This window comes from Rattus norvegicus, chromosome 6, assembly GCF_021556685.1.
Source record: "Rattus norvegicus strain SHRSP/BbbUtx chromosome 6, alternate assembly SHRSP_T2T, whole genome shotgun sequence".
In the NCBI taxonomy this organism is placed as follows: Eukaryota; Metazoa; Chordata; class Mammalia; order Rodentia; family Muridae; genus Rattus; species Rattus norvegicus.
The window spans coordinates 144,141,705-144,164,290 of NC_141539.1; positions in this window are offsets into that span (position 1 = coordinate 144,141,705).

Sequence of the window (22,586 nt, forward strand, 5' to 3'; positions counted from 1 at the left end):
TTTAAAATGTCCACAAGGGATTTCTCAACCTGCATTTCATAAATAAAAACAACGGGGAAATGGGACTATTTTTTCATTGATTGGATTTTGAAAAGCCCTCCAATTGTAGCGTTTCCAGCTCATCAAGGGGAAAGAAGCTTGACTGATGATGAATGGTTGTTTCATTCCTCCCCAAAGAAGTGAAATCCGGAGAGCGAAGCCATTTCCCGAAAGCCACGCCTCTTCCTCTCCACCCCTCCCCCATTTACCCTCTGCTGTTTTGGTTCCCTGGCCCTTGGGATCTGGAGTTAGCAGGAGGTTGGCAGGCTGAAGCTGGTGCCCTGTACCCTGTATTTGCAGCTGGGAGGCTGGACCACTTTGGCTTCCTCAGAGGTGGAGAAGTCACACAAAGCAACATTCAAAGTCCGAGGGCCGGAAGCCAGACTCAGGCTGGGAGGTGCCCCGAAAGATGCAGGTGCTTCCCTCCCTGCCTCTGGACTGCAGGCTCTGAGGGACGCTAACTGGAGAATGGGGGGAGGGGGGCTGGGGAGGGGGAGCATTTATACATTTATAGTTTTCTTTGCCTGATGATAGCTCCTTCCAGTATCTCACACAGCACCACAGGACAAGATGAAAGAAGGGTTGATTGACACAGCTTGAAGAGTTCAGATATCAGTGGCCTGACCTGAAATTCCAAGCACAATGGGATTCAAGGCGATCTTGCAGACAGATTCTTTGTCCTTGTATGGCTCAACTCTGCTATTTTCCCAAGAGAGCCTATGTTGCTGCACTTGAAACAATATGGAAAGGTTCAGAAGCACCTTCGGCTCTGCCCACATATCCTCAAACGGGTTAGGCCCACCATCCAGGCGCCTGAGATGAACCTGTCAGCAGAAACAAGGACCCCTTTCTCCTGTCTGCTTTGGAACTATGGGTCTCAAGCTCGACCAGCACAGTCGTCATTGTGGCTCCCTTGTGTCATGTGATCCCATCCAACCCGCAGGAAACGCACAGCTTCGAGGGCAGGCTGTACAATTGTTAGCTTAGTGGGAGCCGTCCCAGCCTCCCAGTGCTCATCTAATAGCTCGGGACCATGAGGTTCCTGTCAGGTTTTACAGGGACATAGTGCCTACACAGCATAGCTCACCAGCTCACCGGTACCAAGTTCCTAGGTGAAATTGTTAAATACCCGGGGGGTGGGAGGGTGGGGGGGACAGACCTACATTTGCAAGGGTTTCACTTGCTAACTGGCAGCAAGCCTGAGATCAAAACCTGTTTCTCGGAGTCAGAAGTAAAAATTCCTGTAAAAGGCACAATCCACCCTATTGTTCTGTCTGGGCCCTTGAGTCTCGAGTTGCCGTGATCTGCTGAGGTGTCCTAATGGGACATTTTGTCTGTGGGCTTCCTTGGGATGGGTGGACGTGATTTCCAAAGATACCTCTCTAAAAGTTCATTTCATCTTGTCTCTCCTTTCCTCCACACGCCAAAGAGGCACCATTGGGGCACACAGGTATGGGGCACACAGGTATGGGGCACACAGGTATGGGGCACACAGGTATGGGGCACACAGGTATGGGGCACACTGGTAGGGTAACGGTAGGACCGGAACAGCAGAGGCAGAAGTTGCCAGTTTTCACTGTGTACTGCCTAGCCATCCCTCACAGTGCAGGCTGAAAACAGGAAAAGGAAGGTGTGGCCACTTCTAAAGTATGGAGATATTTATCTTAGATAAAAGGGAGAAAGCAGGCAGAGGGAAGAGTCCAGCGGACGAAACCGGACCCTGAGAGAAGAGATGAGGAAGGAGAGCACGAGGGAAATTAAGAGGTGGCCCCGGGCCAAAACGGCTGAGTTATGTAAGAAGCAGGCAGGGGAAGGGAAGGGGAAGCCCAGCCACGAGGAGGGTCAGATTTAGGGAAGGGAGCGGAGGGAGAAGTGTTGAGAGGAGCCACAAGTATCAGAGATACTGGGAAAGCTGGGATGTAAATAAATTATTGTTAGTATAAATGTAAGTAGTAAATTAATATGGGGGCCGTATTTATTCACCTCATGCTAATCCCCAATAACTTCACAGAGAAACCAATATTTACTTAAAGCTTCACCTTAATAGTTGGGCAGTCGAATGATGTACCTTAAATGTCTATGCTAATCTGGCTACCCTTCAGCCCCATCCCATGCTACTTGCTTATTATTACTGATCTGACTCTTCAGACACCTTCTTCATGGCTCTAATTTCTCCATCCTCCTCACTCATCTGAATCTCCCTCTCTCCTTTTGCTAGCGGGACATCCCGCCCTATTCCCTCTTCTGCCCACCCATTGGGTGATCAGCGTTTTTTTGACAAGGCAAAAATAAATGAGAAGAACTCTTAAGACAAACTTGAGGCAGGAGATTACTACCATGCTACCTCAGGATCGAAACAAGACAGGAGGGCAGAGAAATCAGTATTTGAATAACACAAGGGTAAACAAGGGTACAAAACAGGCCTACAAAAAAACAGCCTGGGGGGGGGGGGCACAGGCACTGAGGAATGCTGGGAGAGCTGGGAGGAGTCACAGGTACTGAGGGATGCTGAGAGAGCTGGTAGGGACTACAGGTATTGAGGGATGCTGGGAGAGCTGGGAGGAGTCACAGGTACTGAGGGATGCTGGGAGAGCTGGGAAGAGTCACAGGTACTGAGGGATGCTGGGAAAGCTGGTAGGGACTACAGGTATTAAGGGATGCTGAGGAGCTGGGGGGGGGGGTTACAGGTGTTGGGATAGCTAGGTGGAATCGCAGGTACTGAGGGATGCTGGGAGAGGTGGTCATGCTGGGAGAAGTGGCCATCATCATTTTTGGTATGTTAATAGAAACCTCAACTATTTGCCCCGGTTTCTGAGACCTAGCATTAGATACAGTTGCCCTCCCATCTTGGTCGCAGGGGAAACCTCGGTCTGCAGCCTACATTGTCTTTGTCACAGGGTGAAGAGAGCACGGTTGGGATTGATCCTTTCTCCTAAGACACATGCCTTACACATGGCATCAGCTGGGCTCTATTGTATCACAGGCTTCTGCATCTCTAGTGGTCTCCTCTGACTGCTGGCAAACTGCTGCTCTCTGGCTTCCTTGCATTGTAACGATGCGAAGATACTAGGAAAGAGGGTCTCAGAACTCTCCGGGTTTCTGGCATGTACGGCTTGGCAGCAGAGGAACAACAGCAGCATGGCATAGTAGACTGTGAGACAATTGTGCCATTAGGTGAAGTAGGATGCATAGTCAGTCACTCCTGTTAGCAATCCATCTAGGCTCTGCCCCACACTCACCTGGCTTACTAAGGGGCCGTCTTCCCCATCTTACTCTTTCTCTCTGTTCTTTCTCTTCCTGACCCCTTTCTCCCTCTCCCCTTCTCCCCCACATGTGTTACTGGCTGACCTCTCCCTCTCCCTCTCTCCCTCTCTCCTCCTCTCCCTCTCCTTCCTTCCCAACTCCACTTCCCATGCCCTAAATAAACCCTGTTCCATACTATATCCTCGTATGGCTGGTACCTCAGGAGGAAGGGATGTCTCATCACGGGTCTGCAGAGGCACCCCTCTCCACCTCATCATTCCTAGCTCTACAAAACATATCCTCAGCCTGCTTGCTTTCTGTCTGTCTTTCTTTCTGTCTTTCTTTCTTTCTTTCTTTACTTATTTATTTATTTATTTATTTATTTCTCTTTCCTTTTTTCTTGCTTGCTTGCTTGCTTCCTTATAAAACACAACAACTCCCAGGAAGGCTTTCGCTCCACAGACTCTGCTTTTTCAACTTCCAACTCCCTCCAGCTCAGCCAGGATCTTCACTTCTGTTGTTTCCATTTACTGTTAGACGCCGGAGATGGGAGTATGTGCTTAATACCTGTGGAAGTAAGAGGTTACATAACCGAATGCCTAACTGAACAGTTGACTCTTGGGTCCTGGGGTCCTGAAGACCCCATCGAACAGGATGCTCAGACTTTTCCTGGCAAACCAATGTCGCTTTTGGAGATTGGGTCCCACCCGAAACAAAACACTGAAACAGAATCAAAAGTGGGTTTTGTAAAAGAGACAGGAGACATGGTTATGAGGAGTGCGAAAGGTCAGACCTCCGCAGGAGACACTTTAGGCCAGGCAGGGCCATGACCTGTCCTGGCTGCCATGGAGGAGTCCTTGCATCTGACAGTGCTTATGTTTTTTCTTCTCTGCACATCAGCACCTCATAGTCTCATCCATGCTCCTTCCATGGGGGGCAATCAGTTCCTTCACCCCTTTCCTTCCTTCCCAGAAACGCTACTGAGTTCTCTTCCCTGGGAAGCTGCTCAGAACACAGCAAAGCTCTCTTTCCAAATCTCACAAACTCAACAAATCCAGATGTCCCAGTTTTCTGTGATCTGGGATATCACAGACCAAGCTGTTCTTCTTCAGTGTGCTGCTGGGGCCTCGGGCACTACTGCCCTCCACTGCCATGACGGTTCTTCAGGCACCAGCTGCTACGCTGGCCACCTCTGGGAACTGCAGGACCTTCTGTAGACATCCTGGCCACATACTGGGGAAACATCCTATCTGTTGTCTGAGTAAACAGCCCTAGGGGAAGCCTCCTTATCAGCAGGGCGTGGAAAGCACCTTTGTTTTCTTGCCTCCTTGAATTGGCAGCTGTGTGCTGTGTAAACAAGTCTGCCTGCTTATGTCACTTGTCCCTAGGAAATCCTGGTTCCAACTCAAAGCCTATCACCTCTGGGGCAGGAAAGACAAGGGTTCGGCAGCCACTTTCTCTGCTGCCATCTTTCCACCCTCATGGTTGGACTTGGCACCACTACCTTCTTTCTGTTTGTTCATCCCTTCATTTGTATTTATCCATTAAAAAAAAAAGTTAATCGAGAACATTTACCCAGGAAGAGTCCCCTCAGGATCAGTCAGGAACACAGAGTTCTGAAGCCGGGCTGCCTGGCCTCATGTCCAAGCTTGAGGCAGTCTAGAACACAGGACTGTCTTGAATCACTCGGCCCCTTCCCCATCTCAGTTTTTCTCACCGGCAAATGAGGTGATTAGAAGTTAATGGAGTTGCAATGGTTAAGCAATGCCCGGCACATACAGTAATTGTACGTGAGTCAGGAATAGCAGATCCTGCTCTCAGGAAAAACCCAGCCTGTGAGAAAAAATATAGTATGAAAAGTGATGATGCAGACTGGTGGACTATGGCTAAGCTGATGGGCTATGGCCAAGCTGGTGGGCTATGGCTAAGCTGGTGGACTATGGCTGGATAATTTAGATCAAAACAAAACCAATGAGTGTTATGGGGAGCCCCCCAGAGAAGACCACTCAGAAACAGCCATAGCTGATTAAAAGTCCTTATTCCAGTGGGCCAGGGTTTTCAGGACCTAAGCATTCAGAGCAAGGGGCTTTTAAAGTGAAAGCTCACATCCTGTTATCTTGCAGCTACAGGGGGTGGCTTTGCACAGCAAGCAGCTTAACAGAAGCTAAGATAACCAGTTAGCTGGAAGGGGAGGTTGGCACAAGCAGGTACTTCAACAGAGGCCAGGATAATCAACCAAGAGGCATCTTGACCTTGGGTTCCTAGAATAAAGTTGAGGGCAATTTTCTACGGGATTCTCCATCAAGGAGGACAAGTTCTAGCCAAACCTAAAATGGCTTCAGCAATAATATGAGTTGGAGGAACCTCTTCATTGGCTTGCCCTATCATAACGCTTATTACAGGATTCACATTTTACGATAAATACATTCGGAATTGACCCTTTTCCATGAACCAATATATTTTTTAATTGAGGAAATACTCCTTCATGTGCTGTATTGTTTAATAAGTGCAGAGCAAGTGAGGCTGACTAAAGGCTTTTTTTTTAAATTATTTGTGTGTATGTATGTGTGCCCCTTATCTGTATGTGAACCTCTTACATGCAACGCCAATGTCGGCCAAAAGAGGGCGCCAGGTCCTCTAGAACGGGAGTTCCTGGTGGTTGTGGGGTGTTGGAAACCAAACCCGGATCTGGAAGAACAGCCAAATGCTCTTACGTTCCCAGCTGTCATCCCTCCAGCCCTTGAACGTTTTTCTTAATTCTCATGTTCTCACATTGAATTAAGCCACTATTTCTGACAAATAATTTCTGTAAGGTATGTCTTTTGTTTCCACCCAGAACATCTTTATTCAACAAACATTTTATGATGGCATATGGCAAACAACTTGTCAAATGATTTCCATTTATGTTTCCCTGAAGTCCAGTGTCAGGTTACAGGCCCTTTCAATGACGCTACCTTTCAGCACAGAATATAAATCAACTCAATTAAAACAGAGGGCTTCACCGGGTTCTTTCTGGAAATTAGGGCATTGCAGCACCCTCGGTTACATTCATTTCTCCCGTTGAGTAGCTAGAGGAGCTTTTAGTATGACCTCTATAAGCTTGTTATAATTGTAATTCATTAAAAAAAAAACACTTCGCTCTGAATTCTTTTGTATTCTGGTTATTGAATAGTTAAAATATTCTAATTTCCGCAAAAATGCAACTAATTTCGAAGAGACCATTCCCATGTTATTCGAGTATACTACAGAATAGGTTTGAGTGTGTGTGTGTGTGTGTGTGTGTGTGTGTGTGTGTGTGTAGGGAAGGACTGTTCCTGCCTTTTTGATGGCTGATTTTGTTTCCAGGCGAGCCATTATATAAATAATAAAAAATCTGTCATGAGAATTTTGTGCTTAAATTATTTTGTTTTCTACCTAGACATATTTGTGATTTTTCTGACAATGACAGTCACTCTTCCCTTGGGCGGTGCATCACAGTGGTTTGAGCACAGTTAAAAATTTTGTGTTCTACAAGCATTTCCAAGTACATTGTGCCCCATAGCTCCCTTAATTTAGCAAGAACGTGATTTCCCCACAAATCTGCGTTTCCCTCACCATTTGTGCTCCTGTTGTTACCGCAAAGTGTGTCTTGTCCTCTGCTATGAACTTCGGTTCTGAATCTAGGATGGCATTCTGAGCAGCCTCAGACCATTGTTTTTTCCCTGAATTCCACCCAACATTATCACTTTGATCCCATGAGTCATATGGGAAAAAATCCAAACCGTCACTGTAACTACCCCATTTTCTATTTCAAATATTCGAGGATCCGTGATGCTTAAATGTTTATCAGTTTGGCACGAAGTAGAGTCACCTGGCAAGAGGAACTGTCACCCGAGAAACAGCTCTCACCAGACTGGCCTGAGGGCAATTCTGTGCGTCAGTTTCTTGATGAGTGGTTGGTATAGGATGGCCCACCGTTGGTTGGGCAGGTGGTCCCAGAAAGCTTACGAAAACGGACTGAGCAAACCACAGAGATAGATCAACCCAGTCAAAAGCTTTCCCTTGGGTCTCTGCTTCAGCCCTGCTTCCAGGTCCCTCTGTGAGGGACTGTGAGAGGGGAGTCGAAGGCATAAGAGCAGAGAGGTAAGCAGTTAGAAGCCCTGACTTCCACAAGTCGCTTTCAGTCACAGTCTTATCCCAGTAACAAGAAGCAAAGGAGAATGGAGTCTAACAGGAAAAGAGTTCTTGCAACTCTTTGGCTTCTCTTCTTTGCTAGCATGGGCGACCCATACAGAGCTCCGTCCTTCACTGTGTGTGTGTAAAGACTGGAATACAAAGCAAACAAGCACACTGTATTAATTAAAAGAACTGATTTCTGATTTAATTGAGAAGTCACGATGTACAGTGCAGTGTAAGCTCGCCTTCAGCAGCCGCTCATGTAAAATTCTTTGAGATACCGTCTTCTTAAAATTATCTCTTTATTGTTTAGAGGTTGATATGTGTGGGATGATGTCATTATACAGGTGAAGGCAGGCACAAGACAGAGCAAGGCCTGTCATTGGACGAGAAGGAAGGATGGGTGGGAGAAAAGTTTTAGAGAGAGGAGGAGACTGGAGTGAGGGGGAGAAGCAGTCAAGAGAACATGGAGGCAGATGTTAAGATTCCTCTTGGTACATTTACAGGTTGTTATGAATATTCTTAAGGGATGGATGTACACAGGGCTTTTATATCTAGGTGGGCAATTATATCTCATCAATTGGGTCAGAGGTTATTGTGTTGTGTGTTCTTTCATGTGGCGATTTAATTGAGTTCAAGAGAATGTGTGGTGACTGGAGACATGTGTATGTCTGGCATGGTGGCAGCCTGCCCTGGGAACTAGATGGGTAGAGATTGTTGCCAGGCTCAGAGAGCAGCCATCGGCAGTGTGATATGGGATGGAGCTAAGCGGGTGAGAGGCTTTGCTGACTGAGATGAAGATATCTACCAGATATCCTGGGGCACTACGGTGCTGGATCCCATGCAGGGTAAAAGACAGCCATGTATACACACACACACACACACACACACACACACACACACACACACACACATATATATAATTTTACAGCAACAGATATGTCTTAAGAAGTGTACCTGGCTGTGATATGCCGTGTCTTATTTTGCACATATGGGCTTTTGGAAGACACGTATGCCTGTGCACTGCTTCCTTGTATGCCTGGTGCTTTTAGAAGCTAGAAGAGGGCATAAGATCCCCTAGAACTGGAGTTACAGACAGGCGTGAGCTGTCGTGCAGGTGCTGGGATTGAACCTGTGTCCTTTGGAAGAGCAGGCACCGCTCTTAACTGTTGAGCTACGTCTTCTGCCCCTGTTCATTCACTATGCATGTTTTTGTCTTATTCAGTTTCCTCGAGATATTTATTGCCGAAAGAAAGATACCAAGCAAAAAAAGAAAAAAAAAAAAAAAAAGAAAGGTACCAAGCAGTACAATAAGCTGTGTCATGTTTTAAATGAGAAGCAACACTGCACATACAGGCTACTCATCACGCAAGCTGAGCTGTCACAGGGCTGTCCAGTCTGCCGCCCTCCCTCACCACTTACTTAACTCAGATTGTATTGGCTAATGTGCCTTGGTGGCCTTGCCCATTTCTAAGCCCATCGCACTTGCTAGAACACAACTGTCTGTCAAATCAAGGGAATAGCAGAAGCGATTGATAGTATGGAGTCTACCTCCGCCACTCTCAGGAGGGGTCAGAGGCTGAATTAGCAGCAAGATAGGGATCTCCACCACATATATTCCAGTTCCCCTCAATAAAAGCTTAGGAAGAGGCTAGTTACTGCTGGGCACCTCTTAGATTCAAGTGTGTGTTCAGATGAAACCTTCCATCCCATGGGTCTTTGGACTTGCGGACAAGACCACAGTAGAAGCAGACAGTACAAAGCAGACAGACCTGCTTATTTTGCTGCACACATCACTAGCATATCCTACAGAAAAGTAAAAGGTGCTGACAACACCCATAAATTAGAAGGGGCAGGGTACATGGCCTCACTGGCGATAAGAGAAGTAAGCGTGCCATTTCTCAGGAACAGTGTCCAACAGCAAAGGAAGAGAGTTGCTTGGAGGTTTCTTAGGATAGGAAACCACTGTACAGATTCTTAAAAGAAAAGAAGTTAGGAAGAGGGCTCCATCAGCAAAGTGTTTGCTGTGTTTGATGGTTTGTATGTTTGGCCCAGGGAGTAGCACTCCTTGGAGGTGTGGCCTTGTTGGAGTGGGTGTGGCCTTGTTGGAGTGGGTGTGGCCTCGTTGGAGTGGGTGTGGCCTCGTTGGAGTGGGTGTGGCCTTGTTGGAGTAGGGGTGTCACTGTCAGTGTGGGCTTTAATACCCTAGTCCTAGCTGCCTGGAAATGAGTCCTCTGCCAGCTGCCTTTGGAAGAAGAAAGAGGTGGAATGCTCAGCTCCTCCAGCCCCATGCCTGCCTGGATGCTGCCGTGCTTCCGCCTTGATGATACTGGACTGAAACTCTGAACCTGTAAGCCAGCCCCAGTCATGTTGTCTGCTCATAGTAGTAAAACCCTAACTAATACACTATGCGATTATAAGGAACTGAATTCAGTCCCCAGCACATAAAAGCCTACGGTATGACTACATATGCTTGTAACACTAGCAACTGAGGAGGTAGAAATAGGAAGATCAGGGTCACTAAGGCTTGCTGCCTAGCAAGTCTGGCCATAATGGCAACCTCCAGTTCAGTGAAAGACTCTGCCTTAAAAACATACTCTGGAGAGTGATTAAGGAGACACCAGTTTTGACTTCTGAATTCTTCTTGCTTGCACATACCCATGTACCAGCACGCGCGCGCGCACACACACACACACACACACACACACACACACACGTACAACTTACATTATAGTGTAAAATATTTACAAATCATGCATCCGACAGAGGCTTAATATCAAAAACCTGTAAGGAAAAATTATACCCACAATAAATACCAAAGAAATACATGATCTCATTTTTAGATAGTCAAAGGAACAAGATGGTAACTTTCCAAAGAAGACCTACAATGACTAACAGGTTTATGAGAAGGAGCTCAGTGTCTCCAGGTAGGAAAATGCAAATCAAAACAAGACAGAGATAACGTCTCCTACCCATTACAGTAAATATTATCAGAAAAGCAAAAGTTAGGGACATACAAAGGAGGGGCCTCTGAACTGCATGGGTGGCAGGCACGTGGATTAGTACAGCCATTATGGAAAAGAATATGTACGTTTCTCAGAATTATAAATAGAACTACCATATGATCGATCTAGCAGGCCCACTTCTGGGCATATATCTAACGCAGATGAACTCAGTATGTCCAAGAGATGTCTATGCCTCCATGCTGCAGCATGATGTATGATAGCCTTGACACGGAATGCCCATCAACATATACACGGGCACAGAGAACACACTATGTACACAGAGTACACTTCTACATCTCCCTACAAAAGAAGGCAGGTCCTGCACTCCGTGACAAAATGGGGTGAACCTGGAGGATGTTATGCTGAGTGAGACAAGCCAGTCACAGAAAGACAAATACCGTATGTTCTCACAGATTTGAAGGATCTAAAATAGTCACACTTGGGAACAGAGAATTCAGGGCCAGTTGCCAGAGGCTGGGAGAGATATCAGTCTTCCCTTATGCCAGTCGAACAAGCCCCAGACATCTACTGTATAGCAGTGTGACTTAAAGGATTTGGAAGAGCAGCTCAGTCTTTAGTTGTTTTTCCACACGCAGAAAATGAGTGGGAGAAGCCTTCTGGGGGTAATGCGCGTCTCCATGGCATAGATTCTGGTGAAGCCGCCACAGATGCATAATCACCTCCAAACTTACCGAGCTACGTGTCATGAACACGAATCATATTTTACATCCCGCCACACCTCAGTAAAGTTGCTTTAAAAAAAAAATAGGAAAGCATCAAAAAATAATGCTTGCAGCGTACACATAAGTCTTTCATACAGGTGGATTCGTCCTTCTTGAAACAGTGGATGAGGGACATAGCTGGACATGGGTGGAGGCCAGTCTAACCTGCCCTGAGGATCACAGAGTACCTTGGTCACACTTGCTGGTTCTCCACAGGAGCTTCCCTGGTGAGAGCAGCCTACACAGCCTCATTTCCCTACTCCCTGCCCTGTGTAGCTTTTCTATGTGACTAGGACACGTAATTTGACTGTTTGACTGCACATTGTCCCCTGCAAGGTTTCCATTGTCCTGCATGGCGCATCTGGGCTGTAAAGCAAAGCCTTAAGCTTTGTCACAGAATGATATCATTCCAAATGGCTTAGTGTCCTCTAATTCGGTTGCCCCCAGTCTTCCCTAGTGCCGTGTGTGGCCCTTTAATACAGTCCCTCATGTTGTGGTGACCCTCAATCATAAAATTAATCTAGTCGCTTCTTCGTAACTGTAATTCTGCTACTGTTACGAGTCTCAATGGAAATTCTTTTGGAGGTAGAGGTTTGCCAAAGGGGCTGTGATCCACAGTTTGTGAAGTGCTGCTCGGTGCTGAGTATTTGTGAAACATTTAGGCAAAGGTTTCTGGGTGGAAAGGGGATAGATTTTTTGGATTGGACCTAATAGACTTTCCCTTTTCTCAAAGGTTTAAAATTAGGAATTGACTTCGAAACTGCTTTAATGTTCCTTTTTGACGTTCAGCTGCTTCCTGAGCTCCTCCGCTCTCCCCTCCCCTCCCCTCCCCTCCCCTCCCCTCCCCTCCCCTCCCCTCCCCTCCCCTCCCCTCCCCTCCCCTCCCCTCCAGCTTTGCCCATGCCTTGCTGCTCCTGGTTTTAGCCGCTTGTTCTTACAATACAGCTGTACTTCCTGCCTCTCCGCCTGCCTGCATCCAAGAGCCTCATTTTCTCGCAGACATTCAAGGCTGAGTGGGTCCAGTGGGCAGGCAGGAGTTCTTTCTTTAATGCCTGATTGGCCATTCCCATGGGCTTATTACAGTCTAAACGGTAGCTGATTAAATTCCCAGTGTTGATAGATCCGGCCACATGGACACCGGAAGTCTGAAACTGTCTGCCTCTGGTGAACTGAAAGTAGCAATATTGAAAAGTGAATTCCTCACCCACACTTGTTTCATTACGAAGAGGAACAGCGCAGCATTGAAATGGGGCCCTCAGACTGAATTTTCCAGTGTTGCTTAAAATCCTGTTGGGCAGCAGATATTAAATCAATTACCAAAAGCTATAATGAAATTTTGAGAGATATCTTTTTTCTTCCAACTGACTTGTTACTCACTGTGGGATTAGCAAGTTTGCAAAGGACAAACTTTCCCCACGACACTTAACCAAAGGAGCATTTTTCTTCAGTTTCTGTGACTTCTAACGTACCTGTGGGCTCTTCCCCAGAGAGGGAGTTCTGGGCTCGGAACTTTGTCTAATTTATAAAATCCATAAAAGCCTCTATTAATTTCTTTATCGCTCGCCCTATTCATGTTCTAATCGTATTCTGAGATCTCCCAGTATCTGTTGCCCATCCTCACTACCCTTGATACTACACTTCCTGAGAACAGGAAGGAAGGAAAAGCTTAAGAATGACCTATAAATCTCTCTGATTGGAAATATGGAAAGCTATGGTGGCGACACACAAGGGAAGGCTCTCCTGGGGTCTGTGTGGGACAGGCGGGTGGACCTGGCTTCGGAGGGGAGGAGACCTGCCCTTGACTTCTGTATGCAATTGGCAGGAACCTGCCTGGGACATCATGGCTTCCTCTGACTGCAGGTGCCCTGTCTCTCAGCCTAAGGAAGATGCAGACTTATGCAAAAGCAGCTTCCCGTCCCTTTCCTCCTTTCCTCTCCGTGGCAGGCCATCTGCCAGACCTCTGGAGTGGTTATCTGGATTCTGCAGATCTTTGGAATGAGGTCATTCAGGAAGCTGAACCCCTTTGATAAAAATATCTGCCTCCTTGGCCTTTTGTTCTGGTGGAGAATGACCCTCCTGCTTCTTCCGTGGTTAGAACAGCTGTGGTGAGACAAACGCCAGCTGCGAGCTGCTGTGTGGATCCCCACATCCTTCCCCAGTTGCCAGGACAGGGCTAGTGGATGGATGTGTGCTCCAACACCCGCTCTGTAAGGTTCCGTTGCACAGTTGGTGAGAAGAGAAAGGTTTTGCCAATGGTGGTGACCACACTGCCATTGCCTCTCTGTCACATACTGTAGACACACACATTTATCATGGCAAAACCCAATAGCTTCTCCTCTCTAATTAATCTTGGTTGACAACTAGCTTAACCAGTCCCGAGGGCTAACTCTTTCCTGAAAAGGTAGGAGGGAGTGATGTTTTGGAATGGAATTTCTCCACAGCCCTAAGTCTTCACTTCTTCCAGCAGATTCTACCTAATTCTCTGTATGCTTTGCAGCCTTTTCTACTCAGAAGGAATTTGGTGCCATAGCCCAGATACCTGGGATGTATGCCCTGTTGGCCATACAAACCTCTTCTCCTTAAAATTGATTTGGCTTCACCTGTCCTTGTATGTTCTTGAGAACACAGAACAAAGCCCCGCCTCTCTCTGCCCATACTATGAGGGATTCCAGGGAAGCCGTGTCTGTGCACCTCACCTGGAGACTTGCACCGTAACTCACTCCAGCTCCTGTCTCTTCTGAGATCCCATCTGTTTACTTTCCCCTACTTTGTACCTTGTTTTCCAATGGATCCTTGGCAATGTTCAGCGTTTTCCCTTAGCAGAAGAGAAAGCCTCTCTCTGCAAGGCTTGGTTGGCATTTGCTCCCGTGAGGATGAGCTCGCTCAGGAAATGACTGTAGGAGACAAGACTCCTAATGTGCGTGCTTTAAAAGTCATTGTTAACGTATACCATCTACGTGGAACATCCATAAAAGCCTCTATTAATTTCTTTATCACGGGAAACTATTAGAAACCGTGTTTCCCAAGCTAGCATGGGAAACTATTAGAAACCGTGTCTTCTTTTTTCCAAGGGTGGCTCAGGGAAGAGGGGAAGAGATAACAGTAGATGATAATGGGCACTCGCCAGTTTGGATGCCTCGTGTCTACTCTTTATTCCTCTTGATAACAGTCCCCAACTTTAATGTAGGCTGTAAAGTCAAGGTTCACATATCATTTCCAGGCTTACTTCTCTCTTCAGCTTCCCTTCTGGGCTACCTATTTTATCCAAGATCTGGCTCCCGTTGTGTTTGAAAAACTCTGGAAGCAGCCTTAGCACTATGTGCTTCCTCATTCATGATCCACAGGGAGAAAAATTTTTTTTTTCATAAGTTAGACAACTTCCTCTTTTCTCATTGGCCTGAATTGGGTCATATGATTTGAAAGAGATTGGTGATGGAGCCTAGAGGAGTGGGAATAATCAGACCTGCAGGTGGTGCCTTCTGAATGGGATCTCTCTTTGCAGAACAAGCATGCTAGAAGATGAGGCATGGTGCTGTTGACTCACCTTTGCTCTCCTCTGTGTCAAAGGCCATCTCTTCAGAATACATTATCTTTCAGCCTTTGCTCTCTGGCTTCTAGTTGATATGATCATGGGAACATCAGTAAGTTGAGGTGCCTTGTCATCATGGTTCTCACAATGGCTGCATTACTCTACAATGCCTACTGGCTGACTTCACACCCTTCCAACTCTCTTGCCAGGCTCCATTTGCCTCTTTTCCCACCTATCCTTCCAGGCTCAGAAGCTACAATACATCATTCTCTACACCATCATTCTTCCTTGGCCTTCACTATTGTCTGATTGTACTCATCCCAAATTTAAATGTTTAAATCCCCAGTCCACGAAGGTGGTATTTGGTGAAGAGGCCTTGGGAGATGGTCGGATCTTGGAAGGCAGAGCCACCACGAATGAGATTAGTATCTTTATTTAAAAAATTAATCAAACAACAACAACAATAAACCAAGTGAACCCGGTGCCCTTTTTCCATGCCCTTTTTCCATAACGAGAAGCTTGCTGGCCATCACCAGACACTGATTCTACTGGTGCCCTGATCTAGGATGTCCAACCTCCAGGACAGTGAGGAAGAAATTCCTGTTGATTCTGTAAGCAGACATGTCTATAACATTCTGTTACAGTAGCCGAAATGGACCAAGTGCCTCTCCCTGCCACACCTCTGCAATAAACTCTTTGCTGTTTATTACTTTACTTAGCTCGGTGCTGCATGTGCCCATGGACTCCTCCCTGGACCTTGACTTTACAACCTGCATGAAAGTTGGGGACTCTTATCAAGAGGAATAAAGAGTAGACAACTTAATACAAGCTAGAGTCACTTGGGGAAACGGAACTGCAATCTTATCCAGATTGGCCGAGGGGGTGCATTTTCTTAATAGGTGATTTATGTAGGAGAGCACAGTTCACTGTGAGTGGTGCCATCCCTGGGCTGGTGGTCCTGGGTGCCATAAGAAAGCAGGCTGAGCAAGCCATGAGCACCAAGCCAGTAAGTAGCACCCCTCCATGGCCTGTGTCAATTCCTACTTTCAGATTCCCACCTTGAGTTCCTGCTGTGACTTCCCTGGATTATCCTGTATGAGCTATAAAGCTGAAACAAACCCTTTCCTCCCCAAGTTGCTTTTAGTCAGTGTTAGAGCCCTATGTGGTACAGCTGAGACTGGGAAAACAAACGCCAGTCAACCGAAGATGAGAAAGACTGAGTCAGCGTCTGCCTGATGCCCAAGGAAGAACCAGAGCAGGTTATACAGACAGCTGTGAGTGAGACAATCGCATTCTTCAAGCATGGGGAGGCAGTACAGCTACTCTGTGTTCCCTGAGGATACTAGGCTGTGGAGGTGACAACTGAGGTGTAGCATCCTCAACATTACCCATGGTGCCTGAGAAGAAGCCTTGGGACTCGGCCGGGTTTCACTTAGAAGGAAACCAGGGCACAGGACTAAGAGGGTGAAATGTTGGATAATGTCTCAGAAGGTCCAACAACACAGAAGATCCATTAACAACACCTCTCCCTTGTTCAGAATGTTAATGATTCTTCTCTTTGGTCATGAGACTGGAGCTGTTGTGCAGACAGTGTTGGAGTTAGTGAGAAGGGACAGCAGCAACACAGTTGTGTTCACAGAGTACTTAGCCCACGTCTGGCACTCACAGATGCAGTCTACAAGTGCCTTCTCACTTAACGCTCTCCACATCCCAGGAGAAAATTATTTCTCCCAATAGTGGAGGGAGATGAGGGTCTCGTGGGCTGAACCTTAAATGCAGGGAAAAGACATATTCATTTGATTCACCTATCTTATTATTAAAAACAAAACCAAAAAACCCCAAATCCCTCACAATTGGATGCACACTTGCAATCCCTTCACTCAGGAGATGGAGGCAGGAGAATTAAGAATTGTAGGTCAGGGTGGCCTATAGAGTTGGACTCTATTTTTTTTTTTTTAAATATCAAACAAACATAAAAAGTCTCACTAGTGTTATCAGAGGAGGAGGAGGAGGAAAAGGAACAGGAGGAGGAAGAAGAGAAGGTAGAGGAAGAGGTAGATGAAGAAGTGGAGGAGGAAGGGGAGGAGGAAGTGAAGTTGGCGTTTGGGACACCCCCACACCACAGACCTCAGGGCCCGTGGAGAGATGATACTCAGGAGGTGAAGGGTGAGACTGGGGACACTACCATCTTTCCCGTGGAGAGATGATACTCAGGAGGTGAAGGGTGAGACTGGGGACACTACCATCTTTCCAGGCAATGGGTCATGCCCTCTGGGGACTGACACTGCTCACGTCTTCCAGGGACCAGACCTTGTGGTGATTTACTCTTCTTACACACTGAGGGAAGGGGCTCCCATGTGACAATTCTCTTAAGAAAGCTTCAGGGATGGCTATATCGAAATTTTCTTGCAAAGTACGAAGGGACCCGTGACCTTCACAACAAGAATGAGTTCTATTGGCCGACAGGAAGAGCTGAGGTCTGGGATAAGCCTAAGGACAGAGTCTATTGGTGGAGGATAACAAGTACCTAGGGCCTCTTTCATAGGGATGTGTTCTCTTCGCCGAGACACAAAGTTTAGGATGTGGGATGGGAAGGGATGTAGGCGGAGGCTGGCTCTTGATAGGATAGCAAAGGGCCAACAGGTTGTTTGAAGGCTTGGTGTTCCAGGGGGATGGTCAGCTGTCATTCATTTCTTTTGGTTGAAGAAAATAGGCCTGAGTGATTGACAGTCCCGGCTTCTTCCATGCTTAGTCTAAACTGTGCTTCTTATAGTTGGGAGGATGCCATGTTAGGGGGTATAAAGAAAACTGGAGGAGAGAAACTGGGGGTGGGTATGATTCTTGTGTACGTGTATGAGATTCCTGGGGACAAAAGAAAAAAATTAAATCCCACCGAAATCTCTAAAGCCCCGAAATACTGTAGATATATAAAATACTGTAGATATATAAAATACTGTAGATATATAAAATACTGTAGATATATAAAATACTATAGATATATAAAACGATAAGCACATTTGAGTATTACATTGTACTGGTTAAGTTTTTGTCAGCCCAAGATAGACTCATCTGGGAAGAAGAAACCTTAATAGACTGCCTCAGTCTCGTTGCCTGTAGGTAAGTCTGTTTGATTCCTCTGCATTGCTTTGCGAGCGCTGTGCTAGTTAGCTTTTCTCTAACTTGAGACAAGTTAGAGTTCTCCGGGGGAAAGGATTCTCAAGCAAGAAAAAGCCTCCATCAGACTGGCCTACAGGCAAACCTTGAGCCATGCACTTGATTAGTGACCGATGTGGGCGAGCACAGCCTGTCACAAGCAGTAACAGCCCTGGGAAAGTAGTTCTGGGTCGTCTGACAGAGGAAACTATGGGGAGCAAGCCAGTAAGCAGTGCTCCACCATGGTCTCTGCTTCAGTTCCTGCCTTTAGCTTCCTGCCCTGCCTCCCCTCCATGATGGACTGTAAGCAGTAAGATGAAATGAACCTTTTTCTTCCCTACTGCCTTTGGCTATGGTGTTTAGCACAACAGCAGAAAATAAACTAGGAAACACATAACGGAACGGATGCCCACAGAGCTATAGCCAGCTTAGGAAGCAGCATGCAGCAGGAGCTGTTGAAGACTTCCCTGAGCTCTTCCTTTCTGGTGATCTGGTGGTTAGAATGAGGGTCCTCCACATAGGCTCATGTTTGAATGCTTGGTCCCTAGTTAGTGGAATGGTTTGGGAAGAATTAGGAAGTATGGCCTTGTTGAAGTAGGTGTGTCACTGGGAATGGACTTTGAGGATTCATACCCCAAACCTGGCCCAGTCTTTCTCTCTCTGCTCTCTCTGTCTCAGTCTCTGTGTCTGTCTGTGTCTCTGTCTCTCTTTCACTGTCTCTCTTTTTTCCCCCTCCCCCTCCCTCTCCCTCTCTCCCTCCCCTTCCTTCTCTCCCTCTTCCTCCCGCTTCCCCACCCTTCCCTCCCTCTTTCCCTCCCCCTCCCTCTTCCTCTCCCCTTCCCTCTCTCCCCCTCCCCCTCCCTATCCCCTTCTCCCCCTCTGCCCTTCCCCCTCCCTCTCCCCCTCCCTCCCTTCCTATTGCCTGTGAATCAGGTTGTAAAGCTCTCAGCACCACGATCCCTGTCATGATGGCCACGAACTTGCCCTCTGAAGCTGTAAGCAAGCCCCCAATTAAATGCTTTCTTCTATAACTTGCACCAATCATGGTTGTCTTCACAGCAACAGAACAGCGGCTAAGACAATCCTCATTCCAGTGCCCTCAAATAGACCACTGGGTGAATTAATTTTATTATCTTCCCTTTGTTACTTTATATGGTTTTGCGCAGCAATAGCTGCCCAGACCATTACTCTAGCTTAAATCTGACCCCTGTGGGGTCTCTGAGCCCCTCCGTGCACATTCCTAACGTAATGCTGTTTAGATTTACAAGCAGAGGTCCACAGTGTAGACGCTACATGGTTCTGACATATGCAGCATGAGGTTCTGTTTGTGTCGATCTAAGTAACTTTCATTTTGCTCACTTTTACCAAAACCTGTTACCTCATCTCCTAAAGCTCTCCATTGCGGTAGACACCGGGGCGATGGTTCTTGTCACTAAAAATTGCGTCCATGTGAACACTGCTATATTTGCCGTTTGTGGGCAAGATGGAAGTCCCCTGTAGCGCCCCACTGCAGACGCACTGAGCTTGGAGTTCCCGGATCGTAACTACTTAGTTCAGCAAAACAATGGCCGATTACTTCCTGAATTAGGGCACAGCACTCTTACACAGCCTTACTTAATCTTGATACCATCAGCTTTCTTAAAAATTCTTTTCGGTAAGTTGGGTATGCTAAACTGGAATTTCCAGTGTGACAGGAGGCCTACGTACACAGGTAATGAAATGAATGGCTTTACGGGGTTTTCTAAGACTGACCTATCCTCGGCTGTATGGATTTTGTGGGGTACCCCACCTAGGCCAAGAATGTAAGGACCGGCTGAGCTCTGGAATTCACAGGCACCTCCACTCAGCCCAGGTTTGTTTATTTGGTAATTGTTATATATGCGTGTTTTTGCATGTCTGGTGCCTACAGAGGCCACACACGGGGGCATTGGGTCCTCTGGAACTGGAGGTATGGATGGTGGTGGACCACATGTGAATGCTAAGAACTGAATCTGGGTCCTCTGCAAGAGCTGCAAGTGCTCCTAACTACTGAGTTATGGCTCCAGTTACAGCTCGTTAATTATTATACACTAATCAATTTGGTCCTATGCTAACTGATTTTTTAAGGGTTGTGTTTATGCTCATGGAATTTTTCTCATGTTCATGAGATTTTTCTATAATCCCTTGTGTAATTCTTGTTTCGTTTTGATACGCTTAAGAAATTAGTTGGAATGTTCCTGAGTCTTTGCTAGAACCTGCCAATACTCTCCTTGTGGGGAAACAGGAGTGAGTTGATTTGCAAGGCTATAGGTATAGAGTTAAAGCAAGGCACAGTGTTACATGCCTGTAATGAGTTCTCTGAGACGCAGGTAAGAGGATTTTGAGTTTGCAGCTAGCCTGAAGCATATAATGAAGTCACCTCTCAAAAGCAAACAAGCCTAAGGCATAGAGAGAAATGTAAAAAAAAAAAAAAACAAAAACAAAAAACAAAAAAACAAAAAACAAAACAAAAAAAAAACCAAACCACCCATCCTCAAATTGGATTTGAGAAGTTATTTTTTTTAACTTGTCTTCTTTAAAAAAACAAAACAAAACAAAACAAACAAACAAACAAAAACCCTCAAAACTTCTTGGCATTTGTCCAGGATAATGGCGTATGCCACAGAAATAGTCTCCCACATCCAGGTCAGACATGGAGTCAGGAGTGTCAGTGGCTCACCCCACGCTTTGTTGAAGACTCTGTGACTTGGTGTAGAGATCTAGCCTTAGCCTCAGTTCATGGAGGGCCACACAGCACTTCCACAGCACCTGTAGCCTCTGCTGAGATCTCAACTACAACCTCCCCGGCTCAGACCCTTTAGCACGCAGAAGTAAATGCCCCAGAACGTGCCTGGCTGTGAGTAGATCAGCAACAGTACGCATGGCTCCCCTCCTAACCCCGTTTTTTCACCTGTTTCTTCCTTTCTAACGTTTATCCATTTGTGCTTGTTCTTTCCTTGTTACTCAAGCAATCTTTCTGAACATTTGTCCACATTAGCAGTTGTTTTTCTTCCTCCCCAAGAACCAGCATCAGCTTCCTTGGTTTTCTTGGCGGTGCCTCATCAATCACTTCATTATTTTGTTAAAAAAAAAAATCCTGCTTTTGATTCACTTCTGTTACCTTTCTTCTTTTTCCCCTGTCTCTAAATTAAATATTCTCAGTTTTTTTATTTTTAAAATTATTATTTTGTGTGTCCATATGACTATTTTGTCTGTGTGTATACCACATGTATGCCTGGTACCAAGAATGCCACTATCTTGGTACTGGGACTTGAGCCTGGGTCCTGTGAAAGAGCAGCCAGGGCTATTAACCCCTAAACCATCTCTCTAGACCCTATTTTATCATCTTTAATTACATTTAGTGTGTGTGTATGTGTATGTGTGTATATGTATGTATTATGTATGTGTGTATGTGTGTATATGTGTATGTATGTATGTTTGTATGTTTGTGTGTATGTGTGTATGTTTGTATGTTTATGTGTGTATGTGTGTATGTTTGTGTGCGTGCATGTGTGTGTATGTATGTATTATGTATGTGTGTATGTGTGTATGTATGTATGTATTATGTATGTGTGTATGTGTGTGTATGTGTGTATGTGTATATGTGTGTATGTTTGTGTGTGTATGTGTGTATGTTTGTGTATGTGCATGTGTGTGTGTATGTATATATTATGTATGTGTGTATGTGTGTATGCTGTTTGTGGTGGTCAGGAGACAACTTGTGGGAGTCAGTTTTATCCTTAATTTAACTATGTGGGTCTTGGGGGTGGCACTAAGGTCAAGTGTGATGTAAGCACCTTTGCTTTCAACAATGCCGAAGCTAAGTGCTTAGCTCCCATTTTTAGCTTGTTTTGTACTCTTACGTGAACCTTTCAAGGCTTTAAGTGTTCTCCTATCAACTATCTCCAGCCAAGTCTGTGACGTTACCACATGACAGTGCCCACATATAAACCCAGACACCCGTCTGTTCCTCCCTCCCCTCCCAATCTCCTCAGCTCAGAAAAGCTAACTCAGTTCTTCCAGGCAACCATGCCAAAATCATGACATCATCTCTGCTCGTCTTCCCCCTGCAGTCAACCCGGTTAGCACACAGCTCAGCCATCATCACCTTGTGTTTAGCTTGTTGCACATGGCTGGCGCTCAGCTCTTGCTCTCGATCCCTGAGCTGTACTGGGTGAGCCTCCTAAATGTAGACTTCAGTATGCAGACTTCTAAATGTAGACGTTAACAAGTCCTGAGGCTAAATTCCAAGTCACAGAAAGGTCCTCAGGTCCTCGGAGGCCCGACCAGGTCTGTCTCAAGGATCTGCTCTTCCATACCCTTTGTCCTGTTTTCCAGGTGACTCCCTGCCTCTCAGACAGCCTGATTTCAGAGGGTTTGCTCTTTTTATCCCCTAAGCACCCAATTAGCTCACTCTCTAGCTTCTCTCTGGTCTCGCATAGATGCCACATTATCGAAGAGTCTTTCCTTTGCCAACACAGCCGTCTACACGAATTCTCAAGGACATCCTTACCCCTGTTTAGTTTCCCCCCAGGATTCATTCTCAGCCAGACATAATTTGTGTATTTGTTGACTGTAATCCTCCAATAGCACACCACAAAGTCTTTTAAAAGAAGTTGTTTCTTATATCCACTGTTGTAACTCTAAGTGTTTAGGACCTACTCTGTAGTAGGTCCAATCAATACTGGCGAATGGATAGATTGATAATGAAAAAAAAAATCA